This window comes from Pinus tabuliformis, chromosome 5_2 (genome assembly GCF_031772625.1).
Source record: "Pinus tabuliformis cultivar Carrire ecotype Pingquan chromosome 5_2, CPIR1, whole genome shotgun sequence".
NCBI lineage: Eukaryota > Viridiplantae > Streptophyta > Pinopsida > Pinales > Pinaceae > Pinus > Pinus tabuliformis.
In genome coordinates this window covers 431,858,273-431,881,333 of record NC_142306.1, presented here as the reverse complement: position 1 = coordinate 431,881,333, position 23,061 = coordinate 431,858,273, and the positions used below count along the sequence as shown (strand labels likewise).

At 31.2% G+C, this 23,061-nt stretch overlaps 1 pseudogene; it reads right to left on the bottom strand.

Moving 5' to 3' along the window:
- LOC149159482 (arginyl-tRNA--protein transferase 1-like) overlaps positions 1 to 22,751 on the bottom strand; it is a 40,799-nt pseudogene extending 18,048 nt beyond the window's left edge.
- Positions 22,752 to 23,061: the final 310 nt, after the last annotated feature.

Genomic DNA, 23,061 nt, shown 5'->3' with positions numbered 1-23,061 from the left:
AACTTTCACTATTTCAGACATTTGAAAGAAATATTTTTTAAAATTTATCTCATCTTCAGACATCCCTTCACGACCTTCATGTGCCATGATTAGTGAATGTTGAGATATGCGTGTTCTCCTTGAAACAATTTGAGACCTTGACTCCACAAGCTCTCCTTCTCCTATTTTGAGCTTCAACCTTGCAAGCATCATAAAAAACATGCAAACAAAATCAAACCTTCAAAATAACCTTAAGCACTGATACCAAACTACTATGTTATACAAAATTGACGGTGATACGAAAATTTGCAAAGTAAAATTTTATATCTTTTAGGCAATGGATCACTTTGCAAAAGCACATAAAATAATAGTTTTAAAACTCATTTAACAACATAAAAACATAGACAAATATACCATATGAGAAATACAAAAAATTAAAATGATAAAGGAGTTCACCCCTCTCCTCGTCCAGCTTCCAATGTTGAGCCTCTTTGATTAAGTGCTCAACATTGACTAAATAAGAGGGTAAAACAAGTATATAGGTTAATGGTGTAGTTGAGTAAATAAACTAATAGATCTTGTAGACTAGAGAAATACATATGCCAACCCATGGGTGTAGACTCTTGGCCAATTCATGCTTTTATCAGTGTAATTTTGTATTTTCTATAGATTCATTTTTTCTTATCTAACATGGGTCACAAAACTTTGGATTCCAATACTAATCATGCCAATAGGCTTTAATTATTACTAGCATCATTTTAAATACATAGCAACTTACTCAGGGTGCATTACTAAACTAAATTGTGTTATGCAAGTTCCACTATATCATGATTTTAATCTATTATGAGGGTGCTTCGAAGATAATGATGGCATAAGAAGTCATAATGGGGCCATAATGAAATCATTAATGTAAGAAAAAGTGAGAAAGCTTTAAAATATGTGTACATGTTCGTAATACTATAGAATTTGTGATCCCCATGTTGCCTCACATACATATTAGTTTGGATTTTCAAGAACATGTGCACGTTTTCAAATTATTGTGCATGTTTTCGAGAGCATGTGCACATTCTCAAAAGCATGAGTAAGATTTCAACAGTGTGGGGGAGATTTCAAAAAAACACATGCTTTCAAGAATGTGTCTATTTTTGAGAACATGGATGTTATTTCATGTCTAGAATCTTTAAGATGTAGGGAGCAAGGGAGGGAGGGAGAGATATAGCTGGAAGTTTGCTTCAAATGATGGAATAAGTAAGCGAGGGAGGGAAGCAGGGACATATATGGAAATCAAGGAAGTGGAGTAAGTGTGGAGAGAAAAAGGAGGATAAAGAGAGGGAATGAAGGAGAGAGGTGTAAATGGATAAGGAGAGAGTTAATGAGTGAGAGTCAGAAATTAAGAGGGAGATAGAGTCACAGGGTAGATAAAGAGAGGTAGGAAGAGGGAAATGTAGAGAGGGAAAGGTGGGTGATAGTGGCCAATGGGTAAGGGAGATAAAGGGAGAGTAGAGAAGAGAGAAGAACAAGGAAGGGAGAGAGTGAGCATGTGTGTGTATGAGAGAGAGAGATAGAGGAGAGAGATGGAGGAAGGTACACAATGAATAATATATATGTTTAAATAATGTCATGTTCTTTTTGATAAAATGATCATATTATGAGAGTATCAATATTTTATGTTAATAAAGTTAATATCTTTTTTAGTGTTGTAATGTCTCTCTTTTCACTCTAATTTACAATAATAATTGAGTGCATTTTAGATTTGTTAATTACATGAATTTCTTGATTGATGTCCTTCAACTAGAATTATGTTTGGTACTATTTAGGATTATACAGTCATCTAATAATTCATCATGGCATGAATATATAAGAATCACAAACATAACAATAGTTATATAATGTTGTTGGATACTTTGATTGGGCATATGAATAAGTGACTTGATTTTATGGTGTATATATATGATTTGTACTATTAATCTAAACTTCTTGTATAAATCTACTAATGACCTCTAAAGTGTATATGAAGAACCACATGGATATTTAATGTAACTTGAAGTTGCATACATAAGTTGTGGATAAGACATTATCCATCAATTTGAATATGATGTTGTGAAGATGTTAATATGATTTAAAACTTGTTAGAAAATGAGCTATTTGATGTGTATATGTAAATGTGTGTGTGTGTGTGTTTGTATATATATATATATATATATATATATATATATATATATTATTTCTAATTAACCTTAGATATGTGTAAGTGTTGTAAGGAGAGGTTGATACATGATCGAGAAATTACACATTTCCATGATGTGGGCCATATGAAGTAACTCAAAAGGTATAACTAAGGGGCATGTTATAGTTACATGCAATCCTCAAACCTCAATGACCATGAGCCTCTCACCTTGAATAAACTAAGGGGCATGTTATCACCTTGAATAAACTAAGGGGCATATTATCACCTTGGATAAACTAAGGGGCATGTTATAGATACATGCAATCCTCATACCTCAAAGACCATGAGCATCTCACCTTGAGTAAATGGAATGTAGATAACATAGAATTTTTCCTTGTTATATTGGTTTTCTTCCTACAATGAAAATTCCTAATTCGATGGATGACCATAACCTCACCATTAGTACTAATTATATTGGTATCAGTAGTAATATTGATACATATTTAGTATTTCAACAAATATATGCTTTATGTGCATCCCATTCAAAATAACATTATGAAAAAGAAAATTTATGAAAGTAATATTCCTACAAGGATAATTACATGCATTCAATAAGGGTGAGCATCTAAGGTAAAAATATATTCCATTTCTTTGTGGAATTTGAAATGGAAGTTAGACATTAAGAATATGCATTGGTATAAATTTAATATAGTATCTTACATTTTTTTAATTAAAAAATAAATGTTACTTGAAATAACCAAGAAAGCTAGAAATGATAATAGAAAATTTGTTGATAGCAGGAATAATAATGTACATCTTTAGAAATTAGAATTATTTATGGAAGGGACATGTGAATGGATGAATAATAATGATATTAGTGAATTAATAATTAGAAATTTTACATAAGTGGACATGTTTTGTTTTCTACAAATAATGTAAGCCCACTAAGAGAGTGAGTGGCCATATAAAAAATCTAGATGACTATTTTACTACTAAAAAATTGCAAAATAAAATGGCAAAGAATTTTCTCCTAATTTTATTAAATATTTATTAAGTTTTATTTGGAAATAGATATTGATATCTCTTTAATTGCTACATAATTTCTTAATAAAATTTTTAGATCATTTGATTATTGTTAATTTGTAAACATTCATATAATCTTTGTAACTTCAAATCAAAATCCCCACTTCCTTTTCCATTTACTAAGGTGGAGAATGATATAACCCTAAACCACTAGCATAAGAAACCTATAATAACTTTATAGAAAAAAATAAAGTTCTTAGGGTTAAACTAAAAACAACACATATACAACTAATATTCATAAAATCTATATATAAACTTATTTTATTTCAATATCTTTTAAAACTAACTTGTACAAATTTATATAATCTTAAAATGTATATATAAACTTATTTCAATATCTTTTAAAGCTAACTTATACAAATTCATATAATCTTCGTAACTTGAAGGAGGAACCCTCACTCCCCCTTCCCCTAACTATCACATGAGAAAAGCGTGAAAAGCGAACGATACCTAAAAGTTTGCAAGAACAATACCTACAAGTTTGCAAAATTCAATAATCTTTTGAGAAAGTTGAGAAATGTTCAGATCGACGCTTTCGTGTTCAGACGAAAATTTAACTGACATGCTAGCGAACAGTTAGTGAGATTAGGGATGCTTTAATCTACGAAATATTTCAACTTAAATTTTTGTTTTTATCATTCATATTTTAATGTATGAATGATCGTTATTTAAACGTATCTATTTTAAAGCAATAAAATACCATTTTTACTCGGAGTTGAAAAAAAAATTTAAAGTTATTTATTTTATTATCTCAAGTATATCAGTTCCATTGAAAATATATAATATATTTGTTCGAGGGTAGATCAATTTTTGAGATTCCAAAAAAACAAAAAGAGGGGTGGGAAGTTTAATTGGTGACGGTATTTGTTGTGAAATATTATATAAATTAAGGTAACTAAATTCAAATTCATTTAAAAAAAAAAAATCAACAATGTAAAATTCAATATAGAATTCAGTAATACATATTTTACAAATATTTAACATTTTATTTAACTTTATTTTAAAATTTGAATGAACAATCAGTATATTAAATTTTTTAATGAAAATTTTTTAAATTATTTTTTAATAGAGATATTTATCTTTACCTGTCTCTAATATTAATTTCCCCTATCTAAGATGTTATAGAACCTTTCTCTCTAAAATAGTTCAGAAATAATAAGGAGCAAAATGCATCAAATTTATAAATATCTTTCACTAGAAAACATGTAAAAGTAAAATCTAATAATAAGAAACAAAATTCAAAACTAAAATTCAATGTAAAAATTGAAATACTAGATATTAAAAAATGATTCAAAATTTGGAAAATATAAATGCGATTTACAAACATTCAGGCCACTTAATATTTTTCTATTATTTTAGATTTGAGAGTTACCGTCTATTTTATTTTATATATAGGAACTACTGGTTTACAATTACAATATGCCATTTTATAATCTTTACAATATAGGAATTAATTTTTTATATAAACATAATTTATAGAATATACTAAGAGAACCAGATCTTAACTGTGACCCTCTTATACAACCTGGGTGAGAAACTGAGGAGACCTTCACAGTGGCCATCTTATACAACCTGGGTTTTCCTCGGTATCTTTCCCTCCATTATTTCCACCATGGTTCGGCAGGTCAAAACATGAAACTTACAACTTGTTGATTAATTGTATTAAGTACTTATTGACTGGATTTACTACCTATTGAAGTAATTTAGAGAGGGCAGTCTGCTTTAGACATTTATGGATTGAGATTCTTCCTTCCCTTGATCCACCGATGCTCATGTTGGGCATAACAGGCTGGGTGATAAGAAGAGAGTAGGTAGAATGGAGGTTTCCCTTGATCCACCGATGCTCATGTTGGGCATAACGGGCTGGGTGATAAGGAGAGAGTAGGTACAATGGAGGTTCTGAGCTTGCACTTGCTTAGTAACGCTTATTGGGTAAGCACTATTTCTCTTGTTCAAGTCAGTTACCAGTTGCGAGATACTTATCAAGTTATGTTTGTACATTGCTCTATTTGATCTGGGTGGGATATGAGTGACATTATTCTAGTTGATTTGGGTCGGATATGAATGACTGAATGATCTAGGTCAAATATGAGTGACTGAATGATTGTCCCAAAGATTCACTAACTCTATGGAAAGGAAGATCATGTGTTGGGGGCACGAATCACATTGGACAGTGAAGGTTGGAGGCGACAATTCAGGCGAGGTACCAGAAAGTTTTGACTACGCCATAATGCATCATACAAAAGTTGTACTTTATTGAAGTGGCAAATTTGGTACTTAACAGAATTGGCAAATTTAGGTAATTTTTGGGAAATAGGACCCAATTTGGTAACTATGCTATAAATCATGAAATTAAAAGTTTAAATCCCTATGGATTAAACCAACCAAAATAAAAAATAAATAAATAAATAAAACAAAAACATAAATAGTGAAAAAAATTAGAAAAGTCAAAATTAAGAAACAATAATTGAAATAGAAAAAAATAATAAAAAAAACCTATCATTAATAGAAAAAGTTAAAAACTATTTCAAATGTTTTCTCACTTGAAACTCCTAATCCTATAAATATTTTTGACAACATTAATGTAAGTATATTGAAAGAATCTTAACTAGAGTGCTTTGGTAAACACTTAGTTTCCCTAATTGTGTTCCAATCAAATATATGCTTTAACCGACCTATTTGTGACTTTTAAGAAATTGTTATATTTTCAATTGCACAATATTAATAAATAATATATAAGAAATAGTATAAATAAATTTTAGTATAACACTATCAATTTCTTAATATACAATTGATAACTACTCATGTGAATTTACCTTTTGGAATATCTAAATCAATTTTTCCTTTTAGTAAAAATGATTCAATTCTCTTTCATACATCTTATAAATAAATAATGTTTTTCTTATTTAAATTATCTTTAAAAAAATGTTTTTAAATTTAGCTATTCATTTTAGATCTCATTTGTGGGGAACTAAGTTTCCCTAAAACAATTGCTTAAATATAATTGCATATTTTATATACTCTTTTATTTTATATAGAGTATTGTAATACAATATTTTTTTTCCCTTTTAATTCTTGGAATTTTAATTATGTTTATATTTAATTATTATATATTTTATTTATGTTAGATTTTTGTGCTTACTTTTCTTCTTCAGTCATAAAAATGATGTGTAATTTCTTAAATTTTAAATAAATAAATTTGTGTCAACTTTATATATAGAGATAAGAAAATGTGTGCAATTTTTTGTGAAGTTGAAATGTGGTATTTAAAAAATATATTAATATGAAAAAAAAATTAGACATAAATAAATTAGATATTTCAATTTGTTCGCATTATATAAATATTTCAATATCCATTTTATATATGAAAGATCAAAATTGAGAAACTTAATAGGAGTAAAAAAAAACACCCTCTATAACCCAATATGAAAGAGATATCTAATTTCTTATATTCTTAAGATAGAGTTCACACAAAACATTTTAAAAAATTATTAATAAAAGAAAATTCAATGTAATTCATAAATAAATATTAAATGCCCCTTAATTAATGTAAAGTAATCCAAAGTAAGAGATTTCTTATTGAACGAATAAGTGATTTTGGAGATGTGTATATCCTTCAATATTTTCTATGGAGTTCATATATGTCATTTGAAAATATATTAATAAAAAAAACATGTCACTTAATATCAATATCTTCTCATCTCTCGCTTGGAAATACATGGAAATTAAATTCTTATATGAGGAAGATATGTGATTCCTTCAATAAAAATCATGTAAACTATAAATAAAATATTTCAATGCCCAACTTCAGTGAAATAATTTTGTACCCAATTTACATGTATATAAAATGAAAGAGTAAGTGAAGAACAATAAGGTATTATTATGTTCATACATTATTTGTAATTATCTTTGAGGGAGTTGTGTAATTCATGCAACTCTTAATAGGGAGATGATACATGGCATTTGAAAAACTATTAAAATAAGAACGTTATTTCAATGTTAAGTGAAGTAGAAAGTAAAAAAGTATTATGGTTAAAACATTTGAATGTTGTTTTGTTTACTATAAGGGAGATGTATAATTCCTTTCATGATCAACATGGTATTGACACACGAAAAATAAAGTATATCCATTTTAACTATAAATCTATCACGGTTGAAAAAGATCAAAATTTGAGGAAACATTCTCTCCTCATGACATTTGAGTGGCATGTTACCAATATGTGATTAAGATGGATTTTTAAATGTCTTTTATATAAGTATTCAACATTAAAACATTTTACTTAACATGTGCATTGAAATATTTTACTTATGAATCACAATGTTCATATTAAAATATTGTTATATTATATATTATATATATATATTATATATATATATATATATATATATATATTATATATATATATATATATATATATATATATATATAGCTTAATCTACAACGGTGGTAGTATTGTAATAGTGTTACACGGGGTCGAATCCCACCGGCTACCACTATAACAGCTAGGAGGAACCACCCAGCCCCAAGGAACAGTCCCTCAGGGTACAGTCCCTCAGGGTAAGACAAGACTTGAACCCGTGACTTTCACAGTAGCACCAACGACTTAGCAGACCGTTCGCTGACCACAAGACCAAACCCCTGTGGGCTAGAAAAATAGTAGGGCGTAACCCTAAGGGCGTTCAGGAGATTTGACCTTGTGACCTCAGGATAGACGAGATACTTAGCAACAAGAACTTGATCAACTGAAGTATCCCTTAGGGCTTTATTACTAATATATTTTTAACTACACATAAATATTTAAATACTTTATCTATACTTTATATTAAATTATTCATTATCATTAGTATCTTTTAAATATCATATATTAATTTTATATGAATAATGAAATGAATTTTACATTTCCTTCTTATTACCCATATTAGAAAGTAATTGATTTTTTTTTTCTTAATCATTTCTTATTTTTGGGCATTGGAACATTTTATTATAAACAACACTAAAATGATTTATTTCTTTGTATATATAAAGAAAGTTGATATTAAAATAAATTAATTTACATGATATTCAAGTAATTTATTGAAGACCTAAAATTAAAAATTATACATCTTTCTCACACTCAAAATTGAAAATATAATATTCTTTGAGATAAAATTATTTTACTTCACATGAACAATTAACTATTTTATTTATAATTAAGAGTGAGGGTTAAATATGTTTAAGACATATTTCTAAGACTCAGTTGTAATATCAATAATGGAGAAAGAATGTGAGATTATGATTATTGATGTTTTAGAATGCTTTTAATTAAAAGTAACGAAATATGAATATTGATTTTTGTTTTTTATTCGTTGACATTGGTTTTTTATGTAGAAAATATTTTATTTTTATTTCAAAAGGGACAAATGTAAACTCAATATTGAGCAAGGAGGGAATTACACATCTCCCCCATACTAAGTTGTAGAATTTGCTTCCCCCCAATACCATGAAATATTTAAATATCTTAAATATATATATATATATATATATATATATATATATATATATAGTTACTGGTGTCTATGAGTTTTCTTCTCCAAAATAATCCTTATCTCTAAAATACATAACTTTGTGTATTCTTGCACTATTTTCTCAACTAGGGGATCGAACCCAACCTAGGCCACAAAACCCCTTACCATGAATAGATTTATGCCCACAAAGTAATGAACTGGTGATAACCTGTGTGATTGCATGAACTTTGTTGACACTCTGTTATAATTTTTTCAAGTATCAAATTCATGCATGTGCTCCTCGCGAATTAAATGATAGGTTTAATAAAATGTTTTTAAATCCTATGAAGTGACTTGGCTTTATTATTTTTTCAAAATATGGAGAGCACTCTATCTCATAAAATAATGTTACATGTTAATTGAATAGGAAAAATAAGTTAGTTGAGAATAGATTTATTTGTTACTATAAAAACCAGTTTGTATTTGTGTTCCCTCTTTTATTCCCTACACATGTGACTCTCCATAAGACAAAAAATCTACCATATTTTTACGATTCAATCCAAAACTCTGAGAAAATATTCTCGATGTAGATGAGTTCCAATAAAAAAATACACCTCCAGAATAGGAAATTCTAGGGTTACCCTGAGAAGGTCCATCAAAAGTAAATTTGATAATAGCACAATGAAGGGGAAAATAAGTATTTTATGAAGAAGTCAGGTCCTGAAGAGGCTTATCTATGAGAATGCTCATGTTTTAAGTCAAATTTAGTCTCTTCAAGGTTGCTACCTCTAAAATGTCTACCTTTCAATCATCGATCAACCAAGAGACAACAAGAAGGGTTTCTCTAATTTTTTGTATAATCGCGTCATTTAACATAGTAACCAAACTCTTCTTATCCCTAAAAATTCTTGCATTCCTTTCCTTCCACAAATTCCAGAGAATAAAACATGTAACTAGGATCCAATCACTATTAAATATAGGGTCTTTTAACATAGAACAATTCCATAAAACTAATGATTCTACTATATTGACTTGGTTTTCATTATTATTACCGAAAACGAAGGGAAGAATGGACCACACTCCCTTTGAAAATGTACATGAGTTAAGCATATGCTCTATATTTTCTTTAGCATGTGAAAAAGTGTACAAAAGGATGGTCCTTCAACACCATTTTTTCTAATCCACTCCCAAGTAAGTAGTTTGCACCTTACAATCAACAATAGCTAAGTCAAAATTTTGGGATAGTGAATGTCTGACGAGATGTTGCTCCAAATATTGTTTTTCTCTTGATCTTCATGGCCTATAAGAAATGAGTGAGCTTCATTTAAATTTAACATTCTTGTAGGACTATTACCGAGACACCAAAAATCTTTCTCTCGTGATAATTGTATTTTTCTTTCCAATAATTCTTGTTGAAATAATTCCCATGGAAATACCTGAGATGAGAAGAGCTAGAGTTGCTTAACGTTCCACCTCTTCCAAATTTCATCATCTATCTCCACTTGCCATTAGTTCCTAACCCGCACTGCTCCTAAGTTCATTGTAAAAAGTTTCAAAATTCTAATGTCTTCTCTCTTAGTAATTCGTGGTAACTATTTCCATGCTTCTTCCCAAAACATGGTTTAACCCCCCTTATGTATCTCCCAAAAAGAAAGACTCATCACCACCTTTTTATTTTCCTGAGCCCATCTCCATATACTTGATCCATCAACAATCAAATTATATCTCAATCTTCCTCTTGCTACAAGAGGGGAATGTTATTTTGCAACCAGATCTTATTCCATAAATCTATCCCACCTACCAACCACCATCACCATAAGTTTACCCCTAATTCGACACTTAATGTTTCCGAGTCACGCAAACCTAACACGTCAACAAACCTTGGTAGAATTAGAGTTTCCCATGCCACCAAGGATCATTTTCTTTCCTTATTTGCACCCCTTCATAGGAAATATCTCCATTTATAAATAAAAGTCTTCCAAATAAACTTAGGTGTAGACATAAACAACATTTGATAAATGGGAATGACTTGAAACATTGGTTTCATGAGGTCCAATATTGTTGTAAAATTCAAAGGTCAAAACGTCTAATTTTCAATCTTGTTGGTGAGACTTAAAAGGAAACGTTTCCCATACGAAGTGTGCTTTGAATTTAAATCTAACGACACACTGAGATAATTGACAAGGATACCTTAGGATTTCATAAAAATTTAGAGAAGGGAACTAAACTCTTTCACCTCTATAAGGATTGGTTTACCAAATAGACATATATCATCAACAAATTATTTTTATTTCATAGGGAGGCCTTCACCAAATAAATGGAACCCTCAAACATTCCCTGTAGATTTTTTAAAATAATCTCCCTAGTCCTCCCATTGCCAAGATGAATAAAAGGGGGATAAGGGATCTCCTTTCCTGAGCCCACATGACAGGTCAAAAGTACCCGAAGGGGAACCATTAATAAATATAGATAAAAAGGGTTTCGATATAAGATATCTCACCCACGAGATCCATTTCCAAGAGAAACTATAAGCATCTAGGTCTTGCAGTAAATAAGCTTAGCTAATCCTATTAGAAGCCTTTGACAAATGTAGCTTCATGATCATTATTGATTTATTCATAATTTTCAAAGATTGAATAATATCTTGCACTATTATAATTCCACTAGAAATGTTTCTTCCCTCTACAAAGCTAGTTTGTTCCGAACAAATATGTATTGTCAACGATGGCTTCAAATGATTAAAAATAACAATGGAAATCACCTTGTAAATGAGATTGCACAATGGAATGGTTCTAAAACCAATAGGATCTTATTATTTTCCAACCTTATGAATTAGGGTAAAAAAGTGAGCATTCAAACCTCCCCACATAAACTAAAACTTCCTAGATTCCTCCACCACCTCATGAATCTCTTTGTCCAAAAAAATCCAACCAACTTTGAAAAAAATTGAAGTATAGCCATCTAGATCATGCGATATGTTTTGAGGCATAGACATGATTACTTACAACACTTCTTGGAAACCAATTGGTCACATTAAAGCTAATTTCTGCTCCTTACTGATATTTTTGGAGTACATGTTCTAATATTATTGATAGCAAATTTTATATTGTGTGAAGGATTTTTTAGTACATCCCTATGATAAGCTATCGATTCCTCCTCAATTTGCTAATGTTGTAGACTTCTCTATCTATTATTTCCAGTCAATGAGAAAACATAGCTCACATGCCTGTGTTGAATCATAGATTTGTAAAAAAAGTTAGAGTTATTTCCCCCCCTCTTTCAACCATTGAACTCTAGATTTTGTCGCCATAATGTTTCTTCCTGTTGCATTCTCATTTGTAGCTTATTTAGTGTGATCCCCTCCTTCATCAATAAATCAAAAGAGCGTCCTTCTATAATCATATGCTACTGACTATCCTTTATCTAATATTCCAACCTTTGTTTTTCCTTAATGTATTACCAAATTTTGCCTTTATCCATGATAGAATATTTTCTTTCAATTCGTCAAGTTTCAACTACAAGGTATGCATCTTATTATTTCCTTGTATTGTAATTGTCCCCCACCATACTCTAGCTTTCTCTAAGAACTCAGGTGGCTTAAGCCAAAATCTCTCAAAACAAAAAGGTTTTTTACATGGGGCTTCCTTAAAATAAATCTCAGAATGAATTAGCCAATGATCTAATCCAAGATAGGGGATAATAGTTTCTTTGGTAAAGAATTCCTTATCGAACATTGATTCAGACACCAAAAGTCAGTCAAAGTGATTGGATACCTAACGTCTACCCCATCTTCAATTACTCATATTCATATTTTTATCCCATAGATATGATTTTTAATTAAATTTGGAATAATTCAAGTTTAAACTTCCTTAAAAAGGGTTAATATTTTTCTTTTAATAATGTCACGTTATTTTTGTGAAAATAATGAGATTATGAGATTATCAATATTGTATGTTGATAAAGTTAATATCATTTTGTAGCAATGTATGCCTCTCTTTTCACTATAATTTAGAATAATCATTGAGTGCATTCTAGATTTGATGAACATCTAACTTTCTTGATTGATGTGCTTTGACTAGACTGATGTTTGGTACTCTTTTGGATTATACACTCTAATAATTTTTCATGTCATGGATATATGTGAATCATGAAAATAGCAAGGGTTACTTATTTTTGTGAAATAGTTTGATTGGATGTATGAACAAGTAACTTGTTTGACGGTGGATATATATGGTTTGTAAAATTCCATTGATATACTTATTCAAATCTATTAATGACCTCTCAAGTGGATATGAAGAACTCCATGGATATGTAATGCAAAGTGAGTTAAGTTACATGCCTGAGTTGTGGATAGGACATTATCTATCAACTTGAATATGAAGTTATGAACATGCTAGTATGAGTAAGAACTTGTTGGAAGAAATATATATATATATATATATATATATATATATATATATATATATATATATATATATATATATATATATATATATATATATATATATATATATAGAGAGAGAGAGATATAGATATATATTATTGCTAATTAATCTTATACATGTGTAACTGTTGTAAGAAGAGGTTGATACATGATAAATAGATTTCACATTTCCATGAGGGAAGATCATATGAAGCAACTCACAAAGTATAACTAATATAAGGACCATGTGAGTAAATGGAATATAAATAACAAAGAAATTTTCCATGTTATATTGGTTTTCTTCCTACCATGAAAATGTCTACTTGAAAAGATGACCATAACCTCACCATTGATACTGATAATATTGGTATCAATAGTAATGTTGATACATATTCAATAATTTAAGAAATATATCCATTATTTGGATCCCATTCAAATTTACATTATGAATAAATAAATTCATGAAAGTAATCTTCCTATAAGGATAATTACATGGATTTCATGAGTGTGAACATTGAAGTAAAAATGCATTTCATTTCTTTATGTAATTTGAAATGGAAGTTAGATATTAACAATACATATTAGTATAAATTTAATACATTATCTTACATTTTTTAATTTAAAAGTAAAACATTTTTTGAAATAATCAAGAAAAATGATAATAGGAAACTTTAAAAATTTGAAAAATTACAGAGCAAGGAAATAATGATATACATTTTTAGAAATTAGAATTATTTATGAAAGGGACAAGTGGATGAATGAATAATAAAGATATTAGTTAGTTAATGATTAGAAATTTGCTAAACACATTGAATTTTGTACAAACAATATAGATAGGGAGTGGCTATATAAAATATCTAAATAGTTATTTTAGTATTGAAAATTTTTATTTAAAAATAAATATTCAATATCTCTTCAATAACTACATAATTTATTAGTAAAATGCTCTAGCCATTTGCTTATTGTTAATTTGTACACATTTATATAAATTTTATAACTTCAAATAGAAAATTCTAAAGCCCTACCATCCTAAAACCTATCTTCACTTTACATAATAAAAAAATTAATCTCAACAACAAATTACAACTAATATTCATAATACCATTAAGTTAAAAAAAACACATACATTTAATATGGATAGGCCTGTTTCAGTATCTTTTAAAGATTTATGTTAACCTTTTGCTAACTTGTAAAAATTCATATAACCTTTATAATTTGAAATCTAACCTTTGTAACTTGGAGGTGGAAGCCTCACTTGATCTTATTGTATTGGATCATATCTTTAACTATCACACGAGGAAAGCGAACGATACCTAAACTTTGCGATATTCAATAATATTTTGATAAATTTGAGGCGTAAAAGTCAATAGATCGACGCTTCTTGTATTCAGATGCATGCAAAGACACGTGGAAAGCCTGGCCAGCGAACTGCAAGTCATCAAACGGTCATCTGTGATGATGTAATGCTGTGAGATTTCTAAACCCCTCATATCACTGTGACAACGTGCTCCTACGTCCAATAGTTTCAATTTGAAATTGTCGTTTTCAAATGCGTTCTCCAGCAAATGAAAATGATGTGTTCCATGTTTGGTTTTTCTTATTTATATTTTAACGCAGGAGTGATCGATATTCAAACGTATTTCTAAAGAACAGAAAACCCTGAAGCGGAAATAAAAAATTATAAAAAATTAAGTTATTTATTTTATTATTTTGTTTTATTATCTTCAATATATAAATTTTATTGAAAATATATAAAATATTTCCTCACGAGGGTAGTTTCAGTAGTTTTAATTATAAATATTTATTTCGGGTTAAGGTAAAATATTACAAACATATAAAAAAAATTGATGTTGTAAATTTAAATTGAAAATAGAAAAAGAGATCATTATGGGAATTTTAATTAGGGATTCTTTTGTTGTAAAGTATTGTGTAAACCATGAGATTTGAAGTTCAAATCCCAGTGGAATACACATGTTGTAAGTGATTTATTTGTGACTTTTATGAAATAGTTGTATCTTCTGTTGCACAACATTAATAACTAACATATATGAGATAGTATGACATTTTAATGTGTTCCCATTAAATAAATATTTGAAAATCTAATTGATATATAAGTGATTAAATGTGAGAAACTTAATAGGTGTAAAACAAAACCTTTTGCAACCCAATATGAGAGAAATGTATAGCTTCTTAAGTAATTAGCATAGAGTTCACACTACATTTTAAAAAGTTATTAATAAAAAATAATTCAACGTCACTCAAAGAAATATTAAAATGGGACCTTAAATAATGTAACGTAAGATAAGGTGATTGAAAGTGAGATATTTCTTATTTGGCTTATAGGTGATTTTGGAGATATGTATGCCCTTCAATTTTTTATATGGAATTCACATATATCATTTGAAATGATATTAATAACCAAAAAATATGTCAATTAATCATGTACGAAATTTACAAGGATATTAAAAAAAACCTCATCGTAGAGTTGACTAAAAAATGTCAACTATAAATAAAATATTTAGATGCCCAACTTAAATGAAATAATGGTGTACCAAATCTACAAGTATATAAAAAGAAAAGGTAACTCAAAATTAAAAAAATGTGATTATGTCATTATACTTATGTTTGAGAGACCCTGTAATTCATGCAAAATTGTATACTTATGTTTGAGAGATTGTTGTAATTCATGCAAATCTTAATATATAGTATATATATGGCATTTGAAAAACTATTAATAACAAAAAATCATTTCAATGTTAGTGAACTAGAAAGTAAAATGATATCATTGTTAAAACCTTTGAATGTAGTATTATTTACTATAAGGGAGATGTGTGATTCCTTTCATGCTTAACATGAAATTGACATGTGAGAATTAAAGTATATCTATTTTGACTATAAATATATTGTGAGTTGAAAAATATTAAAATTTGAGGAAATTCTTTCTCCTGTAAGGGTGACAATTTAGTGATGTTTTACTCAACATATTGTTAAGATAGATCTATACTCATTATAGATATTTATGCATTCACATATACAATTATAAAATGAAAAAATGCACATGCTACACACACCATGTGTATTTTTGAATACAGAAATGGATTAAACCCTTCCAAATATCTCTTGGACACTTGGATCGTGTACACAACACAATCCAAACCTAGAATTCCAACCATTCTTTGTTGGATTTTAGATCAAATTTATTGAACAAAATACCTAAAAATGGTGAGAATTATAGATAATTAAAATATTAAAATGTTTTAATATCTTTATATATATATATATAAAAGACACGAATGAGAAGTGATTTTATTAAATTTGTGCCTAGTCACAACAAATACCAGGGGAATTCAATGCATTGCCATGTCTTTATGGGATCTTTTATTGAGACAATAACTAAACTCATGGGATACATATTCCAATAATTTCCATAGGTATTACAAATGAGACCTTATTCATGTTTACAACAATATATTCTTATGTATTCTGAGCATAAGAGAATGAAAAAATAGTACATTGAGTTATTTTTGGGGTTTCTGGAGCAGATAATTTGCACAAAGTTGGGAACCTGAAGCCAAGTTAGAATCTATTTCACGTTCTTGGTTTTCTTTATTGGATTTCCTACCTGAGAGGGGCTTACATTGTGCTTGATGAGAAGGTTTTTCCAGTGTTTTCTCCCATGCATGATTTTGCATGAACTACTCTAATTGTCATACATAAAAATAATGTAATACTAAAAAATTATCTACATAGCATTTTTTTATTAATTTCTTGATGTTGCTTTTAGGCTAAAATTTCCTCTAATGTTTTCTCAAAATATGGCTTGGACCAAGAGGGATGACTAATGAACAGGCTTGTTATTCTTTTTCCACTGACACTTTTGAATTTCCCTAATCCTCATTAGGGGATTCCTTCATAGGGGTATCTTCTTCTTGTTCAGGATCTTGAAGGGCCTTAAAAGAGTTTTTGTTGAAGGAAGGCTTCAGGATTGAATATGATGCAATATATTTTTTTGGGTTTGTAAGCTTGTTATGTCATTTTCAGGAGAAGGAAAGTATTCTCAAAACTCTATCCGACCGACAGAATCAACGATGACTAGACCCCAGTACAGAGGATAGAGAGAAGTCCCCAATAGTCCACCATGGTGAGGAAAATGCAGAATCAGCAGAGGGACATGAGGAGGATGAAGAGTGGCATTTGGATAATTTTTCTCACCAAAGAAAGACAAAAATATAGAAGATGGAATTACAGGGTGAGTTCAAAAAAATAAACCATCACTTTTTGAAGGAGAATTTGAAGAGGCAACTGAAGCATGACTGATTGACATGGGTAAATATTTTCAGATTTATGAATATGCTGACAAACTTAAAGCACGATTTGAAGTTTACCAATTAAGGGGAAAGGCCATGCTCTAGTGGGAAGAAATTAAAACTATGAGAAAGATTGATGAAGAACAAGTGACGTGGCAATAATTCTAGAAACATTTTAAGGACAAATATTTGATCGAATGTTACTATGATGAAAAATAAAAGGAGTTCCATGAGCTAAGGTTTGGGACCTTTACCATGGATGAATATGTGAAGTGATTCACCTCCTGTTACAATATGTCCCGTACATGTCGGAGGAAAAAGCCAAAATTCAGCGGTTTATTAGCAGTCTACCCAATTTTATGAAGGAAAAGTTAGAATTTGACTATCCTAGAACAATGGATGATGTTGTGCGAAAAGCTCATATCTATTATCAGCAAATGAAATAGGAAAGTGAAGTGCCCAAAGAAGCTTTAGTCAAAAGAATGAAGAATTTACCCCAAACAGACAATGAAACATAAATTTAAGGAGTAATCAACAAAGAACTTTTGTGAAGTTTACCAGGAATGCGCCCAAGGTCCTAGTATACACCAAAAATAGACAGACAAAGGAAATTATTAAACCTGCCACTGATCAATCGCCAAAACAATCTCTGCAACGCTGGGGATGTGGGGAATCTGACTATTACAAGAAGTTCCTACACAAAACTTGAACAGAGAAGCTTTCAAATATGTATGAAACCTCCATAGTTGGAGATATAGCAAGAAGTATGCCTAGAATTAATGACGCTTTGGACGATCATGAAGCAGAATACTAGCCCACCATGATCGAGTGCGAAGGTAAGATTGATGATGAACATGTTTCTGTTTTATTTGCTCTATGTGCTAGCCTACATTACATTAGTCCCAAAGTGGTAGAGAAATGTGAGCTGCTAAGACACAAATTTAAGAAATCTTGGCTAGTTCAGCTAGCCACCAGAACTAAGAGAAAGGTATCTACGAAAATAGAAAACTACCATATAACAGTTTCAGGACAACCCATCCATGTTGATCTAAATATACTTCCATTAGGTTCATATGATGTACTAATAGGGATGGATTGGTTGGAAGGGCATTGGTCCCTAGTGGATTGTAAAGAGAAATACGTAAGCTACCTCACAGAGTTGGGGCAAATAAAGGAAGTTGAAGGAATCAAGAAAAACATTAAATTGCATCCTATTACTACTAACCAGCTAGGAAGATGCATTAGAAAGGGTTGCCAGATTTATGTTTGTCCAATTAGGATACTCTAATGACGAAAATAAGATGACTTCATTAGAGAATATTCCTGTAATTCAAGATTTTGTGGATGTGTTTCCTAAATCCATCCCTAGATTGCCACCTAGACGTGATATTGATTTTACCATTGAACTAGTACTTGGAGCAACTCTTGTTTCAAAAGCTCCCTACCACGTGATCGCTCTAGAGTTAACAGAACTCAAAATGCAACTTCAAGAACTTTTAGATAAAGGGTACATTCACCCTACTGTATCTCCTTGGGGAGCCCCTGTGTTGTTTGTTCGAAAGAAAGACTGGACCTTAAGGCTATGCATTGACTATTGTAAGCTAAATAAACTGATTGTAAAAAAGAATTATTCTTTACCTCGTATTGATGATTTATTTGATCAAGTGCAAGGGGCCAGCGCATTCTCAAAAATTGATTTAAGGTCTGGTTACCACCATATCAAAATAGAGGATGAAGACATTTGCAAAACTGCATTCCCAACTCATTACAGTCATTACGAGTTTGTAGTACTGCCTTTCGACCTTACCAATACCCTAGCCACTTTCATGTGCCTATGCATGGCATTTTTTAGCCTTTTCTAAATAGATTTGTACTGATTTTTATTGATGATATATTAATTTATTCAAAAAATGAGGAGGAGCATGAGAAGCGCTTGAGAATAGTCTTGCAGATTTTGCAAGACAATCAGTTGTACGCTAAGTATATCAAGTGCGATTTTTACAAAGACCAGCTTCAGTACTTGTGCCATGTTATATCAGCTGAGGGAATAGCGGTAGATCTAGGAAACATGAAAAATATAATTGAATGGACAACTCCAAATGTTGCTGACATTAGATCATTTTTGGGCCTAGCAAGTTATTATTGTCGATTCATTAAAGGCTTTTCAAAAATAACTTTTCCTATGACCTTGCTATAGAAAAAGGGGCATGCCCTTCACTCGACAATGGATTGTCAACGAAGTTTTGAGCAGTTAAAGAAATTACTTCCCACTACACTGGTGCTAAAGGTAGCAGATCCAGAAAAATCATTTGTGGTATCCACAGATGCAATTAAGGAGGGGGTCGGTGGGGTATTAACACAAGAAGGAAAAGTCATAGCCTGAGAATCACGGAAACTGAAGGACTATGAGCAGTGATACTCTGCATATGATTTGGAGTTAACCGCAGTAGTGCACACACTTAAAATATGGTGGCACTACCTCCTAGGAAAGAAATTTATGTTATTAATTGATCATAGCAGCCTAACAAATTTCTTTAACCAGTCTAGTTTAAATGCTCGGCAGGCCAGGTGGACCACATTCCTGAGCGAATTTTACTTCGAAATGAAGCACCTTAAAGGAAAAGAGAATCGAGTGGCCGATGCATTGAGTAGGAAAATGCATTGTGTCTACGAAAGACAATTCAGTCAAATAAAATCTAACCTTCTTGAAATCATCAAGGAAGAATCCCTCAAAGGCCCAAAATATGCATTCCTTTGGTAGAAAGCATTAGAGGATCGAAAGAGGGGGAAACAATCTAATTATGTTATAAACTCTGACAAATTTTTAACATTCAGAAACAGGGTTTATGTTCCCAACCAAAATTCTATCAAACAATTGTTACTGGATGAGTTTCACAAGAAGCCTTACATCGCCCACCCAGGATACCAAAAGCTTGTGTCAGTCATCAGGAAAAATTATTTCTGGCTACGTTTAAGGAAACATGTTGCGGAATACTTATCAAAGTGTTTAGAGTGTCAGTTGGTGAAGGTAGAGCATCAACATCCTACTGGTCTATTACAATCTTTATCCATTCTCGAGTGGAAATGGGAGACGATCACTCTAGATTTCATCACAGGACTACCCCCCACTACGAAGTAGCATGACTCAATTATGGTGGTAGTGGATAAGCTAATCAAAACTGTCCATTTCATACCTGTAAAATCCACCTACAAGACTATAGAAATCGCAGATATATTCATGACGGAAATTTTCCGATTACACAGGATACCCAAGGTAGTAATTTTCAAGAGAGATGTAAAATTTACATCCACATTTTGGAAAACCCTCTTTGCTGGGTTAGGTACTCAGATTCAATTTAGTACTGCCTACCATCCACAAAGGGATGGCCAGACAGAACAAGTGAGTCAAATCCTGGAAGACATTTTGAGGATGTTCATAATGCCACAACCACACAAGTGAGAGGACTACCTCCATAGGGTAGAGTTCGCCTATAATAATGGCCATCACGAATCATTACGCATGAGCCCTTTTGAGGTGTTGTATGGAATAAAGTGTCGGGTACCCATAGATTAGAATAGCCTGGTTAATAAGTTAGCATTGGGTCGTGATATGTTAGCTGAAATGGAGGCCATTGTGAAAAAGTTCCACCAGAACTTAAAATTCACTTAGGATAGGCAAAATATATATGCAGATAAAAAAATGACTCATAAAGGCCAACATACCAGATTGTGTATGCCTAGTAACTATCAGGAGCAGGAAGTGCTTGGAGGGGGATGCTGGATGTAATTGCCAGGTCCATGGCTAGGTGGTGAGGCCTTGCAGAAAAACAGAAAGTATTTATACATCTCTAAAACAATCATAAACAGATAAGTGACCAACTCTGGGCTTATCATTTAATTCCTAGAAGGCATTATCTTCAACTAGGAACAAAAAATCATTGTTATAGCTAAATATTTAAGTATATTCTATTGTATAAAGAATGGAAAAGTAGTAAGTATATTCTATCTTTTTCTAGGATTATGCTCTCTTGGTTTAGGTAACACAATGATACAATCTATTAAACAGATTACCAAAAATATTGATACTGTTAATTTTATTCTAAACTTTAACTGTTTATTCGTAGGAACATAATATACACAACACACTGATGTCTCAAGCAATGAAAGAGAAAATAATCTCAAAATTCCTGTAAGATAATTCCTTCTCATAGCAAATTTGAGATTATAGCAATAGAAATAAGTTTAAGAATCACAAGAAACAATAGCTATATGACAATAAAACCATAAATCATATTAATGTAATGCATAAATTGGATGGAACCCTATCGCTACAATTAAACAACATTGGAATCCTTCAAACACACGAAGGGCGACAATTAGTCCAAAGCTATCAGAATTTTCTTCCATTTAATCATCAATCAAAATGTTGAATACATATATAATCATGACAGAGTGATTATGGTCCATTTCAGATCTCGGTCCAATCTGGAAGGAAGGAAGTGAGGATATCATGCACCCTAGCTGAGCAACCATAAACAACCAGAAAAGAAAATAGCCAAGCTATGCATCAAGGAAACCCTATTAAGGGAAGCTAAAAACTATTTATGCAGTGAAGTTTTGGCTAAGATGGACTTAAAGCCAACAAACCCTCTCATTGGTAAATTATCAAAACCCTTAACTACTATCAATAGTAAACAAAACAAACAAACTAAATTCCCCTCTTCAATGTCATCGGAGGGTTTCATGGCAGAACAACCTGGAGACATAGAAGACGAGTACGTTGTTAGAGTGCCTTCCATAGCTACGCTTCGTGAAAGACATTTGACAAAGGGTTTACCTGCAATGGCAAACTAGAGGATTAAACCTTGGATTTCGTGAACAATTTTTTAACTAGATATAAGACCAAAAATATTTTAATTTTCCCACTTACCTATGTAAGAGCCACCCCAGGTGAGGGAGAGCTTAATACTTGTAGTCACCATGAGATAGTTAACCCTCTCTACAGGAAAAACAAAAAAGGAAATAGAGGAATTCTCAGCGCAAACTTAAAGCCCTTACCTCGGAGGAGAGACCTTCCTTGTGCTTTGCGATTTAGCTGGAGGAACAATGTAGCACTCGAAGAGCACACCTGCAGCATAAGTATTCTTCAGTAGTTTTCGATCTGAGCAAGGGAATTAATTTTAATTTATAGTATAGTAGAAACCCTTACAATCTTACTTGAGATCTTGCCTGAGGACGATGAACCATGGAGGTCTGGTGCCAGCATGGTGCCCCCTATCAACCCTAAAAATATTTGCAGAACCGCCATAGTATTCCCTACCGACCTTGAAAAATTGAAGAGACACAATACTCGGGAAATACCACGCCCAAATGAGAAATGAGCGAGTTTGACAAATGAAGGAGATGCTTAGGGTTAGCAAGAAGTGTTGGAACCATCAGATCCATCCACCATGGATCTTAAGGTGGAAAAACATTTCCATTAATGCCTTGGCCCTCTGGCGGTAGGCCAGGCTGTCAGCATTAAAGCCAAACCTCAAGTGGTGGCACCACATCACAATATGCTATCCAGGTGGTGTAATTGCCACAATTTTCGAGCACATGCTTGGTGGGGCAGAGCC